The 21,577-nt window shown below is 36.2% G+C and overlaps 1 long non-coding RNA gene across 1 annotated transcript; it reads right to left on the reverse strand.

The window, feature by feature from the left end:
- Nucleotides 1-4,011: 4,011 nt before the first annotated feature.
- Nucleotides 4,012-5,003, reverse strand: LOC132617731 (uncharacterized). The gene is made up of 3 exons (XR_009573816.1): nucleotides 4,662-5,003; nucleotides 4,459-4,511; nucleotides 4,012-4,368 (listed from the first exon to the last, which is right to left on the reverse strand). It is a non-coding gene; the product is annotated as an uncharacterized LOC132617731 (long non-coding RNA).
- Nucleotides 5,004-21,577: the final 16,574 nt, after the last annotated feature.

Raw genomic sequence — 21,577 nt, forward strand, 5'->3', positions numbered from 1 at the left:
TAAAATATTGACGTTTCGGAGTCTTGACACACCACTAATCATTGGTCAAAGTATGGAAAAAAAAACTAAATTTTTTCAACCAAAACTTACTTCGGGTACCTTTTCAACCCCTAAAATGACGATTCGAACGTCTACGAATCCTTGATGTATTGAGCCTACATTATTGTACGCAGAAAAAAATATCAGGTACTATATAAATATTGACGTTTCGGAGCCTTGACACACGACTAATTATTAGTCAAAGTATGGAAAATAACACTAAGTGTTGCAAAAAATAAAGTTGGCCAATTTTTGTTTTTTATTCATACTTTGACCAATGATTAGTGGTGTGTCAAGACTCCGAAACGTCAATATTTTATATAGAACCTGATATTTTTATCTGCGTACAATAATGTAGGCTCAATACATCAAGGATTCGTAGACGTTCGGATCGTCATTTTAGGGGTTGAAAAGGTACCCGAAGTAAGTTTTGGTTGAAAAAATTTAGTTTTTTTTTCATACTTTGACCAATGATTAGTGGTGTGTCAAGACTCCGAAACGTCAATATTTTATATAGAACCTGATATTTTTTCTGCGTACAATAATGTAGGCTCAATACATCAAGGATATGTAGACGTTCGGATAGTCATTTTAGGGGTTGAAAAGGTACCCGAAGTAAGTTTTATTTGGAAACTTTAGGGTGTTTTATTTTTTAGGGCCTGATTTACCCCTCTACTTTGGAAAAGGTTCATATTTACCCCTCCATTAAAAATAGGGGCAAATATTTCAACTATTGTAACGGTAGGGGTATAAATGGCCTGATAGTATAACGAGGGGTAAATATGAACCTTTTTCCAAAGTAGAGGGGTAAATCAGGCCCTTTTCCCATTAAACAACATCAAGCAATATTAAAAAAAAATATATATATAAAAAAAAAAAAAGTGGAACCCACCATCTCCAAACTCACGGTAAAAAAAAGTGGATCCCATATTAACAAAATCAAGCAATATGAAAAAAATAAAAAAAAAAGTGAACCCCATATTAAAAATAAAATAATGTCAAAAAAAAAAAAGTGAAGACTTTGTATTCGTAGTAAACACTAATATAATAAAGTTTTAGATACGGAATACAAACTACAATGTTATATTAATCGTGTTTTGAACATAGTATATATATATATATATATATATATATATATATATATATATATATATATATATATATATGCATAAAAATAGTGCAAATTAATAATGTCAAAAAAAAAGTGCACTCCATATTAAAAAATCAAACAATATTCATGTAATTTCCAAAGTATCTCATTAAGTCAATAATGATGGATTCATTGCCACGTGCGCATCAATCCATTAGTGGAAGCAAATGAAATTGTTTTTCTTCAAAAAGTTAAGTAGTCAAACCATACAATTTTCTTTCTTTTTTTATATTAGCCTGAGATCTAATCTAGATATTAAACTGTTGTATTTGCTATTCCGCCATGTCATTTATTTGTTATGTTTATTAAAATAAATATACTTAAAATATTTATATTTTAAAATAAGATAGAATTTAATTATTTTTTTATTTTTATTCTTACTCTAATAAATGTGAAAAGAGATTAATGTCGTATAAAAAAATATATCAAATGGAAATCAAATAAGGTAAATTAGTCATATTATAATTCTAATCGACGTTTTCTTAAAAAAAACATGCAAAAGACAACATGACAAGTAAAATGAGCTAAACCGAGAATATTTACCAAAAATTAAAAAATAGTATTTCTTCGTTTAAATAGAAAATAAATTTCTACTTTGTTTCGTTTTAAACATGTAAAATTAATTTAATAATTTGAATTAGAATTATCCAAATCAAAATTTGATAAAAAATAATAAGTACTTTACACCTTTAAATTAATCGAATTAAAATTGAAAGTATCAACTGATGCTTAAATATTGCTATTGTTTTATCTCAAAGAGAGGAAAATAGTTTTCTTTTAAACAAGTCTTCTCTTTTAAAAAATATTAATAAATTTGCCGATTTTGTATTCCTAGCAAACATTAATATAATAAAATTTTAAATACGGAGCACAAACTATAATGTTATATTAATCGTGTTTTGAACATAATATATACTCTCTCTCTCTCTCTCTCTCTCTCTCTCTCTCTCTCTCTCTATATATATATATATATATATATATATATATATATATATATATATATATATATATAATCACTATTCAAAGACAACTACATACACATAGATGCACTATAATCTAAAGTGTTGGGCCCGTGCGCAGCACGGGCATAGGCCGTCTAGTAATTTAAAAGAAGAACGAGAAAGTCAACATGATATGATTGTTTTATATCTTTTTTAATTAAGTTTTCAACTTTTTTTGTGAAACGAATCGTATAAACTCAGTGTCAGTCTTAAACTATTTTAGTATTAAATATTCAGGTACAGAGGATTATTTTTCACATCTATCCAGGTAAAATGAAGTTAAATTGAATGTTTTTTCTTGCTCTTTGTTTCTTATTTTTCCGATTTATTACTAAGATCTGGCCCCCTAGATGGATTTAAAAAGTTATATAACTTGGAAAAAAGTAATGAAGAAAATGGAAAGAGCAAAACTTTTGGCTCAATCATAAGAAGAAATTGCGAAAGGAGTAATGACCATTACAACAGTGATACTGCTTGTTTTTTCGGAAAAAAAAACAAGAAGAAAAAAAGTTCTCTCAATGAAGGCCGGCGTACGGTAGCTAACTAACGGCAGTGAGATAAGCATGGCGAGAGGACGTGGCAAAGGTAAAGGTAAAGGACAACAGGAAGCACAAGCGGGACGTGGACGGGGCCGACCAAGGAAGGTACCCCTAGCTATGTTTGTGAACTCTGTGGGTACGACGGAACCGAGTACACCGGAAAACTTGGGAAATGAGCAGGCAGCAGCACCGCAAGCCTCAGGACAACATAGCATCTCTGAGGTGGGGTCAACCTCAAGAACTACGATGGCAAGTCGCCAACTAGAACTGAGTGCAGATATGGCCACACCCAAGGAGATTCAGGGAAATCTGACGCCAAAAGTGCAAAACCCTATACCAATTCCGGTGAATACTGCGGCGAATGTGGAAGAATTGGAAACGACTAATGAGAATCCTCTAGAGGAACCATGGGTGAACTTGTTCAAGAAGAACAGATCGGCTGAGAATGGGCTAACCCTAAACTACATCCCACCTCAAATTATAGACGGGAAAATCGTGGTTCAATTGGAAAAGGAGGAAGTCGACAGAGAAACAGCAAAATGGAAGTGTGCCCTAATCATCTATTCGCTAGGCGAGTGTCCTGGTTACAATAACATGTGTAGATTTGTCGCTCAAACCTGGAATACAGTTGTTGATCCTGAGATATACCTCCATGAGGATGGATATTTTATTGTTAAATTCCAGAGTATTGAGGATCTACACGAAATTTTATATGCTGGACCGTATACTATAAACTATAGGCCATTAATCCTCAAACCATGGACACCAGATTTCGAATTCACCAAGGAATTCCCCACTGAAATTCCTTTGTGGGTCAAATTCCCACATTTGCCCATGAACTTTTGGGGTGTTAATTCCCTCACACTACAAGAAATTAAGCCTATGACGACATTTTATAAATGTCGTATTAAGTGCCATAAATGTTGCAAAATCACTTAACGACATTTATTTTACACTTAGTACAAATGTCGTATATTTCTATGTCGGGAATTTTCCGACATTTATATTAATGTCGGTAGATAATTTACGACATTTATTTATGACTTTTTTGAAATTTCACATTAAATTTTCCAACATTTAGATTAATGTCGGCAAAATAGTTAGTGACATTTATTTACGACTTTTACTAAATGTCACATGTTTTGAGTTTTAACTCAATTTAATTGCGACATATAAAAAAATGTCAGCAAATCATACCCATCATCGCTACACATAAAGAAATGTCATAATATCGTCCCTAGTCAATAGCTCTTTCATTTTATTTTTATATACTAAAAAAACCTACTCTAATACCATAATCATTCAAATAATTTCGATATACAAGTCATACACTACAAAAGAATTTTGAATTGAAATAAAAGAATCACTCCGACAAACTATATTTTTATAAATCTCATAACACCATTAAATAATGTTACTCAAGAAATACAAAATTCTCCTATCATGCTAAGATTGCTACATACTATGAATAAACTCTAATGGTGACTAGTGACTACAAGAACATTGATTGATTGATGGTCACTTGGCGAGCCTTCATACGAAGCAGCAATTGGAATCTCTATGGCGAGCCTTCCCACTCTAAGACTTCTCTTCTTGACTCTTATTTTTGCATGTAACTTCTAATGAAGATGAACAAGTGCTGCGACATCAAACCAAACATAAAGGTGCATATTAGAAATTAGAAAAATATGATTAAAAAAATAGCAAAATCAAACTCCAAGGAGCCCACCTATTTTTCCAACCACATGGTCCTTAACATAGAAAACTAGAATTGAATATTACCTGAAATCAATTAAGGCCAGATATAAATTTGACAAAACTTGGAATAGTCAAATATTTGAGATCCCAAAATTCACGGTTTAAAAAAGTAAAAAAACAAAATGGAACTCAAAATGCAGTGTGAATCCTAAATCTCACAGGACAGAGTATTACCTTAACATTCACAACAATATGATTCAACGCAGCAACCATATTATGCAATTCATCTAATTCATCTCTTTCAAGATTCCACTTTGTAAAACCTACAAAAGAAAAAGTAAATAAAAAGAGAAACTAGCATACATAAAATTCAAGCACAAGAGAGAGAAAGATAAGAAAAACTGAAAAAGGGAGGTAGGGAGAAGTTAGGCCGCCGTGACGTAAAGGGAATTGAGGGAAGGGTTTCAGTTTTTATTTCGTGGGGAGGGGAAATTAGTATTGGGCTTTAAATTTTTAGGGGGGGAAGATTTGGTCTTTAGGGATTTTCTAAATTTTTGGGGAAAAGTTTGAGTCCAAATGAAAAAGAATTTCTCTTATTAAAGTACATAGAATAATAAAAAGTGCTCCTATTACTATTACTCTACTTCAATTTTTTTCTTTTTTTTTATTATTAGAATAATAGTAACTTGTACTCCTATTGTAATGTTGTCCTTACAAAATCAATTACTTTAAAACGAGCTTAAATAAAGTTCAGATGTATAAAAGAATGAATAGAATAAATATGACTATTGATCTGACATCTAAATTCTGCTTTAAAATATATACAAATACAAAAAGAAAAAATATGAAGTGATATAATTTCTAAAGAAAAACATACACATTTTATATAACAAGAATAAACAAAAAAAATAAAAAAAATGTACTTCAAAAAGTTAATAATGAAATTGTTACGAATAAATCAAATGAGGAAGGTTAATGAAATATTGTAAAGTATACGAGAATTTTGTATTACGAAACGAAACCTGAGTAGGATTCAGTAATCGTCACAAATTATATAAATTTGCGGCGATTTGCATACCTCAAATAAAACTACCACTAAAAAAAGAGTTATTTTGTGGCAATTAACATAAACGTTACAAAATGAATTAATATTGGGTTTCGCGGAGTGTTTTGATTTTGCACATCGTCTCTTAAAAAATTATTTATTAAATATTTCTATTATCAAGTTGTACATATTAATTTTTTTTCGAAAGAACGCCAACTGCGAAACCACTCTTCAAACCGACACTGACATTGAGATACGAAAGTTAGGGGAGCGCATGAGATTAGATACCCTATAATCGCACAATAACTAGATTGATACGAACATCATGAGTTGTCCTGTAGTAAAATCAATTATCATCGATACTTTTTCTCGGTGTTTTCCTCCACAACCAAAGTTGGGAGGAGGAAAAGATAAGAGAGCCTTGTCGAGAATGGTAAAAAAAGATCATAATAGAGTCTGACCACAACAATAATTAAGAAACAATAATGCATAAATAAATTAAACCATAATTTTAAAATAATTGATATTATTTAAACATTATCTGCAATTACGCCTATTCTAATACTAGTTACTTAGAAGAGCACAAATGTTTACTAGGTTTCACATTCTTATTAGTAAAAATATTAACTAGTTCTATTAATATAATTGCATAATTTAATTTTGACTAACTTAAACAAATAATTAAGCCACATTTTTAGTTCTAAACTCATTTTTTTTTATATATTATATAATTACTAATTTATGCATCCAATAATTTTTTTTTATCTAGAGTTATATACAAAGAGTAATGAAATAATTTAAAAAGATTTAGATTTCCAACATTAGGTGTAAATGTCGGTAATTAAAACTAATAATATGACATTGAAACAAATGTCAAAATATTTTTGACATTTGTATCAAATGTCATTGTTTTAATGACATTTTACGCCAAACGTCGTTGTTTTAACGACATTTTATGCCAAATGTCATTATTTTACGACATTTTTTTATCATATGTCGTTATTTTTATGACATTTATTCATAAATGTAGTGAAATTCCCCTTTCACCAACATTTATTTCAAGTGTCACTAAATAAATGTCGTCGTATCTCCACTTTCTTGTAGTGTCAGTAGACTTGCTAGCTCCATAGGCACCCCTATGTTTGCTGATGAATGTACAGCAAAGCATACTAGAGTCTCCTTTGCTAGGATGCTCATTGAAGTCAACATTACTAAACCTTTGCCTGATAAAATCCAAGTGGTGGAACCCAGTGGGAGAATTTTTTCTCAGGCTGTTACTTATGAATAGAGGCCCATGTTCTGCGAAAAATGCCAAACTATTGGTCATAAGTGTGCACATGAACCTGCAGTGAAACCGCACCCTAAACTAAGGAGAAGGGGTGGATACCAAAAACAAGCTCAAGCTTGGATTTCTAAGGGTCCTATCCAGCATATTACCACCCAGCCTCAAAAAGAAGACCACCAGGTAATCTATGAAGTGGGCAGCCAACCTCAACAAACTGAGCTAGTAAAACATGTAACGCCTGACAAGGATGGTAATGGTAAGCAAGGGATAAATTTTGAGACTCTACAGTATCAGATCAGTCCTAAGACACATGAAGTGGTTCGGGGAAACAATGGCAAAGCTCGTATGAATGATAATGCTGCATCCAACTGTAACCTTGAGCTGAATGGGACAGAATTTCCAGCTTTGACTTCAGCTGCTAGGAAACAGAAGCATACTAATGCCATGAGTGTAAGTGGCTCTACAACAGTTATTCCTCCTAATAAGGGAGGCAAAAATTAGCATGACTTGGCTGTTTTGGAATATTAGAGGAGTAAATAAGAGACATAAGCAGAAAGAAGTGAAGAAAGTATTAGTTAATAAAAACATCAAACTAGCTGGGTTGATAGAAACTAGGCTGAAGCAACATAAGACAAATACTATCCTACAAAGTATAGCTCATGGGTGGGGGCACTTATATAATTATACTTTTGCTAGCAATGGAAGGATTTGGGTAATTTGGGATACTAACCAGTTCACAGTTGCAGCATTAGGAGAGGAAGAGCAGCTGATTCATTGCCAAGTACAAAATAGTACCAATATTGATTGTCATTTAACTGTCATCTACGGGCTTAATACCATTGACCAGAGGAAAACATTATGGGGACAACTTAAAGACATAGCTCAAGGTCTTAATACACCATGGATTATATGTGGGGATTTCAATGCTTTATTGTACCCCCAGGACAGATTGAGTAATATTACTGTCCAATTTGCTGACACTAGAGACTTTGCTGATTGTTTGCAAGACATCCACCTAAATAAGTTGCCCTGGAAATGAGACTACTATACTTGGACTAACAAGCAATATGGAAGTGACAGAGTTTGTAGAAGATTAGACAGAGCTTTGGGCAACTATGAATGGATGATGACTTGGGGACAAGTGACCTTAGAGTATGAACTGCCTGGAATCTCAGATCACACACCTATGTTGCTGACATTAACTACTCTTCAAAGGAATATTAAGGTTCCTTTTAGATTCTTTAATATCTAGGCGGAGCACCAAGATTTCCAGAAATTAGTGCAAGAACACTGGGAGCAGACCTGGGTGTCAAGGAAGATGGAAAAGGTTTGGTTGAAACTAAAAGCACTGAAACCTCACTTGAGAAGGCTGAACAACAATGAATTTAAGTTTGTAAGGCAGAAAATAGAGAATGCAAGGACTGTATTAGCAGATATCCAAACTCAAATGCGAACCCAATGGACTGATAGCTTGCAGAATCAGGAAAATAGTACTATACAGGACCTGGAAAAGTGGTCTCTAGTGGAAGAAAGTGCCCTTAGGCAGAAGTCTAGGGCACAGTGGATTAAACTGGGGGACACTAATTCTAAATACTTCTCAGTTGTCCTGAAAGAAAGGAACCAAAGGAAGCAAATATCTACACTTACCTCCTTGAAGGGACACACCTTGACTGAACCTACAGAGATTAAGGAAGAGGTGATAAGTTTCTACAAGAGTTTGATGGGGTCAACTAATCCAAATTTGCCAGCAGTTAGCAAAAAGTCTATGCAGAGGGGGCCTATTTTGTCTCAACAACAAAGACTTATGTTATGTGCACCTGTTCGTGAAGATGAAATTACAACAAGTCTGAAGGCCATTGGAGATGACAAAGCTCCAGGAATTGACGGTTACAATGCAGTTTTCTTCAAAAAATCCTGGAACACTGTGAAACAAGATGTTATGGAGGTTGTTCTAGATTTCTTCAGCCAAGGTACAATGTACAAACCTATTAACTGCACCTCTATTACTTTAATCCCTAAAACTGAGCACCCTACCACTATAAGAGAGTATAGACCTATTGTTTGTTGCACTGTCATGTACAAGTTGATTTCTAAGATCTTGGCTAATAGGATGCAAAAAATGATGAGTACTATAATCTGTGAAGCTCAGGCTGGGTTTATACCTGGCAAAAAACTGGGGGACAATATTGTACTAGCTCATGAGTTAGTTCAAGGATACAATAGAAAACATGTGTCTCCAAGGTGCATGATAAAAATAGATCTACAAAAGGCTTACGACTCTATAGAATGGGTGTATCTAAAGCAGGTCATGGAGGAGCTTGGGTTTCCTACCAAATACATCACTTGGGTCCTGGAGTGTATTTCTACTGTTAGTTACAGTATCATCACTAATGGAGAACCCATTGTACCATTTGAAGCAGCTAGAGGGCTAAGGCAAGGTGACCCTATGTCACCTTTCCTTTTTACTATTGGTATGGAATACCTTAGTAGGATGCTCAATGGCCTCATAGAGATTAAGGAGTTCCAGTTCCACCCTAAGTGTGCAAAGCTGGGATTGAGTCACTTGTGTTTTGCAGACGACCTGCTACTGTTCACTAGAGGAGACCTGCCATCTGTCTCTGTAATGCATAAATACTTTACTATCTTCTCCCAAGCTTCTGGGTTACAGGCAAATTTGGGGAAAAGTTCAGTTTACTTTGGTGGAGTAAAACAAGCAGACCGGAAAAGCATACTTAGTCATTTGGGCTACTCTCATGGCACACTTCCCTTCAAATACTTAGGTGTGCCCATCTCTACACAAAAAATTTCCCTTATACAATGGCAACCTCTCTTGTCAAGGATAACAGCCAGGATCTCATCCTGAACAGCTAGGAAATTGTCATATGCTGGAAGAATGCAGCTTATTAAATCAGTTCTTTTTGGTATTCAAGCCTTTTGGGCCCAGCTGTTCATATTTCCTGCTAAGGTCTTGAAGTTGCTAGAAGCTCACTGTAGGAGTTACTTATGGTCTGGGTCTGGTACTATCACTAAAAAAGCGTTTGTCGCATGGGAGAGAGTATGCATGCCTAAGAGTGTAGGTGGCTTGAATATTACTAACATGTACTTGTGGAATAGAGCAGCAATAGCTAAACAATGGTGGGATATTGAGCACAAGCAAGATAAGTTGTGGATTAGATGGATCCACACATACTACATAAGGAACCAATCTCTCCAAAGTGTACCAGTGCCAAAACAAGCCTGTTGGATGATCAGGAAGATATTTGAAGCTAGGGAACTAGTTAATCAGATGCAGCTTCACCCCAATAAATGTCTGATCAGGCAAATTTATTATCATTCTCTGCAAACCAGGCCCCCTGTTCCTTGGAAATGCTTGGTGTTCCAAAACGCAGCTAGGCCAAAGGCAATCTTCATCACTTGGCTGCACTTTATGGGCAAGCTGCTCACCACCGACAGGCTAGAGAAATGGGGAATTGAGGTGGAGCCTAAATGTTGTTTATGCCAGACCTACGATGAATCTAGAGAGCATCTCTTTGTGCAATGTGACTACAGTAGAGCTTTGTGGAATAAGGTATTATAGTGGATGCGAATGCAACCTTATCCTCCAGCTAACTGGGAGCAACATCAACAATGGCTAATTAATATGACAAAAGGCATATCTATGAAGGCTCAAGCTATCAAGATGCTATGCACAGAAGTTATTCATGCCATCTGGACTGAGAGGAACATGAGAATCTTTGAGAAACAAAGCAGAAGTTGGGACAGAATAGCAAAAGAGATCGTCTATGTAGTATGTGTTAGAGCTTCCCCTAGATTTCAACATTTATTTCACAATCTTATATTCTAGCCTAGCTCTTGTGTTTAGTTAAAGACTGTTAGCAAGATGTGTATAACTTGCTACTGATTTGTAATGCTCAGCTTTGGTGATTAATGGAAAGTTTAATTACCAAAAAAAAAAAAAACAGTGATACTGCTTGAGCATTTGTTGAAAATTTTTGGAAAAAATTTCAACGAAAAACCATCTCGAAAAGCTTTTCAATTTTGTGAAAACTAAAGATACCTCTGAATTAATTTATCAACTTTTGCAAAAATTGAAAAAACTTCTTTAAATGGCATTTGGTTGAAAAACAATTTGCAAAAGTATTTCTCCTGCTTTTTGAAACAAATGACAACGAGCCTACTCAATGAGTATTTAAACTAAAAATTATTGCTTTACTGTTAAGAAGAGTAATTTATTCAAGCTACATTAAATTTTATGTCAACTATCTTAACTCGCTTAATCTGACCTAACCCCAAACCATAAAATCATTGGATCGGATTAATTTCACCATGCTAAGTTGCTAACTGTCACCTGATTAATCATTTTGAACAAAAAGGGAAAATTATTTTGGTATCTTTTTTTTTTTTTTCCTAATAGATGATTACCAAGTCTTGGATGGTTACGAAATGATTTCTTATTGAAGACTACTTCAAAGTTCTATATGCCTCATTATTCTATTTAACTATTACTTTGGAGCACCTCTCTCCAATGTATAATTCAAATTAAACTGGATATCATAAAGCATTTCTCTGTAGTGGGTGATGCAATTTTCAGTTGTTAATGTGTCAATTTCTAATTTGTTGATATCACCAACTTCTAATTGTTGATTCAACCCGTCACCGACCTCCAATTTTTGAGGCATTTGCCATTTGAGTGAATGAGTTATTTTCCTTCATTTCTTGTCACATTTGGTCTGGATATGAAAGTTGGTGGCGTTAGGCGGGTGCAGTATTTTTCATGTGAACAACTACTAACATTTATGAAGTCCGCAACTTAAATGATTTCAAAAGTGAGATTTTGATCCAAAATAACTCAAAAAAAAGGTATCTTTTGCGCACAAAATTAGTGCGCAATAGAAGTTAACTGTGACGGACGGTACCGTTAAGTCCTATTGCTCACTAATTTGTGCGTAATAGGGGTTTAACTGTAACGGCCAGTGATGAGCTGATGACTAAGTGCCATATGGGAACTTTTCCATTCTCCCATCATTTAGTACCACGTTGTATTCTGTGTTTGGTTAAGCAAATAACAAGCTTAGTTAGCATTATGACAGCTTGACGAAGAATGAAATATCAGTGAAAAGTTGTTTTTTTTTTTTTAAAAAAAAAAAAGAATAGTTCAACGCTTGACTTGATTATAATGTCATTTGCGTAACTGTGTTACCTTATTATTTCACAAACTTCCATTTGCAATTATACAACCTTGAACTCTTGATTTAATTAGTTGTACTTAGAATAGTATGTGGATGTAATCATCAAATAATGAACGCAAATTAAACTCGTAGGTCTTGATCCAGCTTTACTGCTGTGGAAAATGTGTACAGAATTAATTTAGGACATCAAGACCCAATTTCACTAAAGGCGCATGCTTCGAAAAAAAAAACAAGATAAAAAATTAAAGGAGAAGAAAAAAAGGAATGATAGCTGAAGGTGGGTCGGTTTTGTGTTATATATATGTATTGCCGGTGCTTAGCATGGTAGGAGTATCAATGGTTTTCAAAAAATCGACTTAACTGACCGAATCGTATCGTATCGAACTGATTTTTAGGTTTGTTTTAATAAAATTAACGGTTTTTGTATAAATTTATAACCGTACCGAATAATTAGGTAGGTTTTTAATTTTATAAAAATAAACCGAAAAAATACCGAATCGAACCGAACCGAATAAATTTATATATGCAAAATAAATTTTACATATTAAATTTAAATATAGTAAAATATTAAAATGTTCGCCTTGGATTTGGGATGATGAAAATGACTACAAGCCGGCAACGTAATTAACACCTAAAGTTCCAACTCTGAAACCTATTATATTACTCCTATTGAAATTAAATTAGTTCTAGCATCTCGAGTAGTAAAGCTACAAGGTATTACAGCGATCTTGGATAGAAAGCTACAAAGTATTAGATATCTTTCCTCTCTTATGATTTTAACTTCTCTTGTTGGATACTCAATCTTAGTAGTCTTAGTTATTGAGTCTCATCTCGATTGATTTTTTCCCCCTCGTGCGATCTAAATATATTTTTTGTTTTTGCTTAACATTAATTTACACAACCATAGAATAATAGGATCAATCTCTATTTCTTTCATGTTTTCTTGATTCATCATCTTTTAATCAGTAAAAATATCTAGAGAGTGTTTGTCAAAGTCCTATAGAAGTATGTATGATATTGTATCTTTACCTTTTACTAGTGACTATAACATGATGCTCTTTTAAAAAAATCAAAATTAACCGAACGGTACTGATACCGAGGAGAAACCGACATGATGGGACGGTTTCGAAAAATCTAATTTTGGTTCTATAAATGAAATAATAGAAAAATTGGTACGATATAAATTTTATAAAATAACCACCTGAAAAGTACTATTGACACTCCTATATGAAACACCCTAGTTCATGTATTTTATTGTATGTGCTATAAACACCTTTTGGGTGGGTATATGTAGGATGGAGATGTAGATATTTTATACATAAAATCATTTAAAAGTCAATTCTATAGACAACATGTAGTTTGAAAAAAATAAAATGCACTCTTCTACAAGAAAGTTTACAAGAAAATAACTTTAAACTTTATAGGATGAGGAATGGCATGGCTGGCAAGACTGGCAGCTATGGATGGATGCACCTTTCAAATGTTTGTTTACCAATTAAAAAAAAAGGTTATCAAAGTACTTTTTGCGCACTAATTTAGTGCATAATAGGACTGAACTGTAACTTTATAGTGAAGTCCTATTGCAGGGACTTATATCATTTTCCCAACACTTGTGAAATTTTAAAACTTTGAAATTTCACGTTTTTTTCATACTTTGACCAAAGATTAGTCATATTTCAAAACACCGGAATATCAATATTTTATATAGAACCTGATATCTTTTTCTACGAACAATAATGTAGGCTTAATACATCAAGTATATGTAAACGTTTGGATCGTCGTTTTAGGGGTTGTAAAGTGCCCCGAAGTAAGTTTTGTTTGTTTGGAAACTTGTTATCTTTAGGTTTAAGTGTTTTATTTTATAAGATTTTGATTTAAGAGTTCTATTATTTAGTCAAGGCATTACATTATTAAGGATATGTCGAGATTTTTTTCGAGTTTTTTTTTTGCCGTTCATAATTCAAGACAATTCGAATAGAAGAATTAAAATACATTGATAATTCAAGGCAATTCCAATACATCAAGAAGGATTAAAATACATTCATAATTCAAGACAAGCTTCAACCATGAGAGGCTCTTCCACTACGAGAGGTTCTTCCACCACCAGAGGTACTTGCACCACCGCGGCCCCGTAGGTGACACAAACGCTTATCACAGCCAAACTCCTTACCCGTCGAGCATCTTCGAGAGTATGCCCTATCCGGAACATCCATTTGATTGGGATCCGAGTTCGTGCGTTAACATGAATTTTACAGATATACTCCTTGTTAGCAATCATTGAAAATGACTCGTTTGGCCAATATATAAGATTGATCACCAAGTGGGTAGAAACCTCCAGCATATGCTTTCAAATAATCTTCGACGTTGTATTCGGATGCCACAAAAGTGGACCGTTTTTCCCATTGCCTCAAAAAACTTGATGGAAAGAGAACACGACATGTGGTATGACTGCCACTTACCACAACTACACGTTCTCATTCTCATAAACGGTATGAAGGTTTCTGATACGCTCAAATTACACCTATTAGTGGCGTAAAGCGGACGTTGTCAAATATAATAACCCAAACAAGGTTGGGGTCGAATCCCACAGGGAATAAGGATAGAAAACGGTACTAATTGTATGTGATACTGGTCTTTAAAGGCTTTAATCCTACTTCGAATAGTTTAGAATATTTGTTTTGTAATATAAACTAATACTTTAACTGGAGTTGTAATTAATGCGAGGGGGAGACTAAGGTTGTGTTCTCCGTTTTGATTAGATATTATGCTTCAGGTTTCAATGTGATATACGTCTAGTGGTTGTTCTAAGGATTTGCACCTGATCTCTTAAAGACTTCCTAATGTTTTCCAACAGTTAGGCCGTATTTTCTCTTTATGATTTTCCCAAATACAAAAGAGTTGATATCGAAGAACGACCAATAATGCCAATTAGTCTTGTTCTTATTTCTAAGTTAGTCTATTAAACGAGGGTTAACGTCCCGAGTCATTGTTATTCAATCTTACCAATGCTAACTCACTTTCCCAAGAAAAGTTACAATAATGGCTTAGGCTAATGCTTGCAATCATTACCCAACACTAAAACACAAAGATTGAATAAACACCAACAACCATTATGCGTATATCAATAGTAGAAACTCATTCACATAATACCCATCATAGGGTCCACAACCTTAGAATTAAACTTAGCTACTCATACTTTTGTTCAACAAGGAAAGCTCAAAAGATGACATAATATACTTACAATAGTAATCAATGTGAACTAAGGATGATATTGATGCCTTAAATGCTCCAACAACTACACAAAATATTTAATGCTAAGAGTTAATGTTCTAGAGAGAGAGGATAATTGCTGAAAAACCTAAACTTAACTATTTATAGGACCCAAAATCACACCAAAATTCTAGACTAAAACACCCTTCACGGCATCATTACGGACCCTAACGGTCCGTCCTTTTATTCCATCCTTTGTCAGCTTGCTATTAGGTCAACCGTTACGGCTTCTTTCGACGAACCGTAACACAGGTTACGGTCCGTATCTTCTAGCGGATCATGGCTTCAGTCTTCAGTGGACAATGCATTACGCCCCCATGTTACGCTCTGTAACTTGCGTTACCGACCGTCCTTCTTATCGTAACATTGACAATACTTAGGCATCTTACTGGAATTTCCCTTCAGATTACGGTACACGTTACGGCCCGTAACATGAGTTACGGACCGTCCTTTTGAGCCGGCATGTTTCTGGATTTTCCTCTCAGGTTACGAATCACGTTACGGTCCGTAACTCGAGTTATGGACCGTCCTTTAGCTCCAAGTTGTCCATTTTTCAGCATTTTTCATCATTTTCGTTCCTTAGTACAAAACATCAAAATAACATAAGAAACGATATAAAAACAATTAAAAATAAGTAAAATTTCTAGTGAAAAGACATCAAATGTGCCGAAATTCACGGCACATCAACACCCCCAACTTAAGCCTTAGCTTGTCCTCAAGCAACTACAACAAGACTCACTACTAACACACGAAATCTAGCAAATTAAGAATGCCTACGGTGGTTTTGGCACGTACTTCTAGAACAGACTCCTCAATCCAAGAAAAATATTGGGCTATTATCAACGTCCTATTTGTGACACAAGACGCATATTTCAGAACAATTGCAATTCACTATGCAGCCTCAATTAATCACATAATCATAATATGGGAATCTCTATGCACATGAACTTCAATTTCCGAAAAGTCAGTTAATTCGCAATCAACAATCCTTATGCCCTCACATAGACCAAAGAATGTCCCAATACACATATTTACAAGATAAATGGGACAAGAGACTAAACAGAGCAGAAGGACACTCACACTCACAAAGAAATTTGCATACCATACTTGCACATAGCATAGGCTTGCCTTTATTTTCAATGCCTTCACCTTTGAACAGTTCGATTGTGATCACATTAGGACTTTTGTGGCTTGTAATGTTGGCTTAGGGATAGGTAAGATAAATATTTGGATAATGGCGACTCACCCTCCTTGACACTACACTTGACTTCATTCACCTTTCTTCCTTTTATTATTGACCTTACAGCTCCGGCGTGGATTTATTTACGACTTATTAACTCTTTTTGAGAAACATTTTCATAAACTATTTTTTTTTACATATATATATATATATATATATCTATTCTAACCACACCGAATCATGCACCGCATTACTCACGACCACCCCCGACTTAGGCTTTTGGCCTCATTTTCCACATCTTTCACTTATCACCTCCAATTTAGGCTTTTAGCATTCTTTAGTGCCAAGGAGGGACTTGGTGCCAACTGAGTTTATTCACAGAAGGGATGGAGGTTAGTTAACGACTAAGTCAAAGAAAAAGTCTATAGGCTCAAAATGGGAGACTAGGGATCATTTTCTGTACATGTTAGGCTCATTTAAGATAAACAGGCTCTGGAGTCAAACAAAGAAAGCCTAAGATCACTTCAGAATCAAGCTTTCCTTAGAATTCACGCACGACCAACCGGGAAAGTTCTAGATTACAAGCATTATACACAAATGGATACTAAGAACTCACAACACAATGGCATAAGGATTGTTTCCTCCATTTGAAAATTGCACATACATGGACACCCTTTATTTTGCAATGTCATTAAAAGAACCATACATGTCAATATCAACAGCCCATTCTTGATGTACATCACAAAATTTTCAGAAGGACATCATTGACTTGTAAAACACTTTTATATAAGCTAGAAACCACGAACCACCACCACTTAAGTCATCCTTACTTTACTTCAGCTACACAGCCTAAACATGCCAGGTTCAACATAAATAAAACCCCTAGGGAAAAGAACACATGGCAAAGAACAGCCAAGGAGGGTCCTAAACACATACTTAATACTACAATTTAAAAAACAAAACAATCTTCAGACCAAAATAGGTCCTAAACACAATTTTTTAATACTAATACAACGAAAACCAAAAACAATATTCAACCCAAAACAAATACCCAACACCCCCAACTTAGAAACATGCATTGTCCCCAATGCATATATATAATCAACAACATAATGTAGGGCCTTCCTGAACCGCACTAGGCGTTTAGATCTGCTGCAGCATCATGAGGTTGGATAACCTCTGAAGTAGGTGCAATGGTAGTGTGCTCAGTAGTGGCCGCTGTATCAGGCTCACTAACAATAGCAGTCCCTGGCTCAGTCTGTGAAGAAAAAGTATGGTGAGCTGGCTGAATGGGATGGGCTGAGCTGGAAGTAGCTCCGGTGGTGTCATAACTCAACCGGGACTCACGTCTGATCTTCTTCAGTATTTGCCACTCCTCTTCCTCCTCATTCTGAGGGTGCATGGCATCAAAAGGATCAATAGTCTTGAGAATGTCATCAAGATTTGCATCTTCATTCTCGACTCTCTGGTGCTTCCCTTTTTCCAAGGAGTAGGTATCCTCCTCCAACTCTTCCTCTTGCTCCTCATCAACCGCTTCCTCAATGTCATAATCTCCCAGTAAACTCTCAACTGGCTGGTACAAGCTCTACACCAGCTCCGTCTACACTTTCAAAATCTGGACCGTCACAGCAGCCACTTCTTGTGCCTTCAATTTTTGTACATCATTTAGTGTCTGCAAATCACTTCAACTAATTCCCAACTCCACAGCGGGGTGTGTCTTACTCAGATCTGTCATTCTATTTTCAATACCATCAATCCGGGAGTGGATCAATAGATGATCATCAGCAATCTTCTCTTTGATCAGCTTCAGAGTTCCATCAATAGCCTTTTTGGTATACAATTTCAGCTTTGTCATGATCTGCTTGACTTGCCGGTCTGTTCTATATGCTTGCAAGACCATTGCCCCAAAATTTTCTCGGTTGAAAAGCATCTTCCTCGCAAGCTCTGGTGGAACTCTAGGTATGGGCTGAGCCGGTGTTGGACTAGCTCCAGTAGAAGAGGTGGGACCACCCGGAGTAGGCGGAACTGAAGCTGGCATGGGCCGTGGAGCAGAGCAAGTAGGTAGAGCATTAGAATCTATGGGCTGACCCGCATCAGTAGCCTCATCACCCATAATGGCCAATGGCAGAACATTTGATCCCATTGGCTCCTCAGGCAAATCAGAAGAAGAGGAAGATGGCATCGTACCCTAGCCCAACATTTTATCTCGGCTCTGTGTGATGTCATAGACACTCTTGGAAAGCAAGCTGTGATTAATAAAGGGGAGGGCTTCTGGTTCCGCTCGCAAGCATAAAAATGCGAGAAAACAAGGATAAACCAGGGAAGTGGCTGGATGTGGGGCTCGCTCCCGGATATCTGCAGTTATCACTCTCCCAATGTTGAACTTATACTTTGACATAAGAGCAGCCACAAACATTTCTCGATCCGGAGTCAAGTAATTATCTGCTTGTGTAGGGCGGATCCGGAGCTGAACAACATGCCACCAAAACTTTGCCTCAGGTGTGAGGGTGCATTTCCAAATCCTTGTGTTGGCCGTCAACTTTGGCACTATTTCCCATTTTGGATCGACAGACCTTGCAATCACTGAGGCTACCCATTTCCTGACCGAGATTGTCTCTTTTTGTGAAACTTTGTAGACAAACTCCCCTTCCTCTGTTGTTGTAGGCTCAACATACTCATTACCAAATAGTAATTTATTGATGGCCATTGGCGAGATATCAATCTTCTTCTTGCGCACTATTACCTCATTCATGGCCAGCACTTGAGTCGTTCTCTGCCCTTTTTCTATGCCTTGAATACAGCAGCCCCATAAGAAGCGTAGAATTCCCGAACAAGAACCGGGATGTAGAACCCCACGGGGTTTTTTGAATATCTCAAACTTATGGAAACGGAGAGTTTCCATGATGCTTGGGTATCCATCGAGGCCTTCGAAACTGATGTTCCGTTCCTCAACAATACTTTTCTTTGGGTCTTGCCCGCTGCCCTTCACTAACTCACACCCTTTGTTGTACAATTCTTTAGAATCCTCCACAGAAAACCGGAGGTCCTGCTCATACATAGCCTGCATCCGGAGGTCAGTCGCCCTTCTTTCTTGTTCGCGCTCCTCTACAGTAGGCTGTCTAATGGATGGTTATGGCCGGTGTGGTGGTGTGATAGCCTCTCTGGGTCTACTATGGCTCGATAAACTAGAAAAACCCTCCTCATCGGACGAGGAGGAACTCTCGGATGGTGAGGCCAGCCTGCTAGGTGCAGCGGGTTTCTTTGTAGCCTTTGTTTCTGTAGGCTGATCTACATCACGCAATCATGAGGTTACTTTGCTAGCACCTCGACCCTTTCCTATGCCGCAACTTTGGGTGCAACCTTTTTTCCTTGCCTTGGGTTACCCATACCTGTTTAAGGCTAAAGTTAGCTATGATACACAATAAGCTCATATTTTGTTGTTTTTAATTTACCATGAAAGAAATTTCAACATGGTATATACAAAACTCATTATCTGATGCACATGACTCAAATTAGAACAGGGACCGTAACACATTCGACGAACCGTCAAACTGCTTTACAGGCCGTAACTCCAACCGTAACTCATATTCTCCATTTATCACACAGGGGCCATGACACATTCGACGGTCCGTCAAATGTGTTACGGTCCGTAACATTTCACCATAACGTGACCCAAATTTCCAGAAAGTTTTATAGAAATCATAGGTGTTACAGTGTGATGTTGCGGTCTGTCAAATGTGTTACGATCCGTAACACCTCACCATAACGTTATGGCCCGGAACACTGAGCATCTCATAAAATGTCAACAGACTTCAACACTTAGCCAAAAGCTTTCGTGTAAGCATGTGGCCAAGATTTTCAACCTTACGATCCTTGGGTTATGGTGTAAAACACCAGTTGATCCCCTCACGTACCGCGGGTTACTCAGACTTCACCCGATTTTCTCAAAGTTTTCTTTGAAATATTTCATCGAACAGTTGGCGGGCAAACCAATTTACTAGTGTCACAAGTGAAACTTTCAATCGGGATGCCCTCCGACTCAGTGGGAAAGTCCAATAACACAGCAATCATACCAAACCCAACCCCCACCTTAGTCAATCCACGTCCAATACTTTTTAAAACTTTAAAGTCACCAATCATGGCACACACGAATGTTATTTTCATGAAAGAACCTACGAAACATTCGTAATAATGGAAGAGTAGGGAGTTTAGAACATCAACATACCTGATTGTAGAAGGATTCAACTATAATGGAAGAACTTGAGAATTAAAACTTGGCCCTTGCAATGAAACTCTAAAGGAAAAAAACAATTTTGCACAGTGTTGTGGGAGAGGGTAAGGATGAGTGAAAGAATTGAGAGAATAGGAGTTATAAGAGTGATGGGGAGTGGGATCGTGGGTGTTGGAGTGGAAATGGAAAATGTAACGGTCGGTTAAGATATTTAAACCTTTGTCGACCGTTACGCTTACAAATACGGACTGTAACACATGTTACGGGGCGTTGATAACGTCCAAATCCACCCTATTAATTGGAATGGGCACGGTCGTATGCAAATATAATTTACCCAACTATGAGTCGGGGTCGAATCCCACAGAGAACAATATGTAGGCGATTAGGAAAAGTAGGAATTTTCACCAACTACGCTAAAGCCAAACGATAGATAATGTTTTGGTTTTGTTTGAGAGAATTATAACTAATGCAAAAATGTAAACTAACCTAGAAAGCAAGTAAAATGATCAATGGCCACAAGCATGGATACAAGGGAAACTACGCTCAAGTAACGATCCAATGTACTTCATGATTTACAAATAATGGTGAGTTTATATTACTTAGCCTCGGATAATGACTCTAAATTAGCTTCTTCCGAAGACTAACTAGACTACCTAATTGAATATCCCTAAAGCAATTAGGAGCATTAAGAACACCCGAATATGGCTACAAGTGGTGTCGCCTATTCCTAGGTCGATTTCCATTAGATGAGGGTTAACGCCCCAAATTCTTGTTAATTAATCTTTCCCAATCCCGAGTTTGCCTCTTCCAAGTTTAAACCGAAATAAATGGGCAAGTCTTAGGGTTAGCTACTCCCTTAAGAATCATTCAAAATGAGATTAATTAAAGAAACAATAACTCACTTCATTAGGAATAAAATCATTCAACACATAAGCAAAACAAGAGATTCA

Source organism: Lycium barbarum, chromosome 11, assembly GCF_019175385.1.
Source record: "Lycium barbarum isolate Lr01 chromosome 11, ASM1917538v2, whole genome shotgun sequence".
Classification (NCBI taxonomy): Eukaryota; Viridiplantae; Streptophyta; class Magnoliopsida; order Solanales; family Solanaceae; genus Lycium; species Lycium barbarum.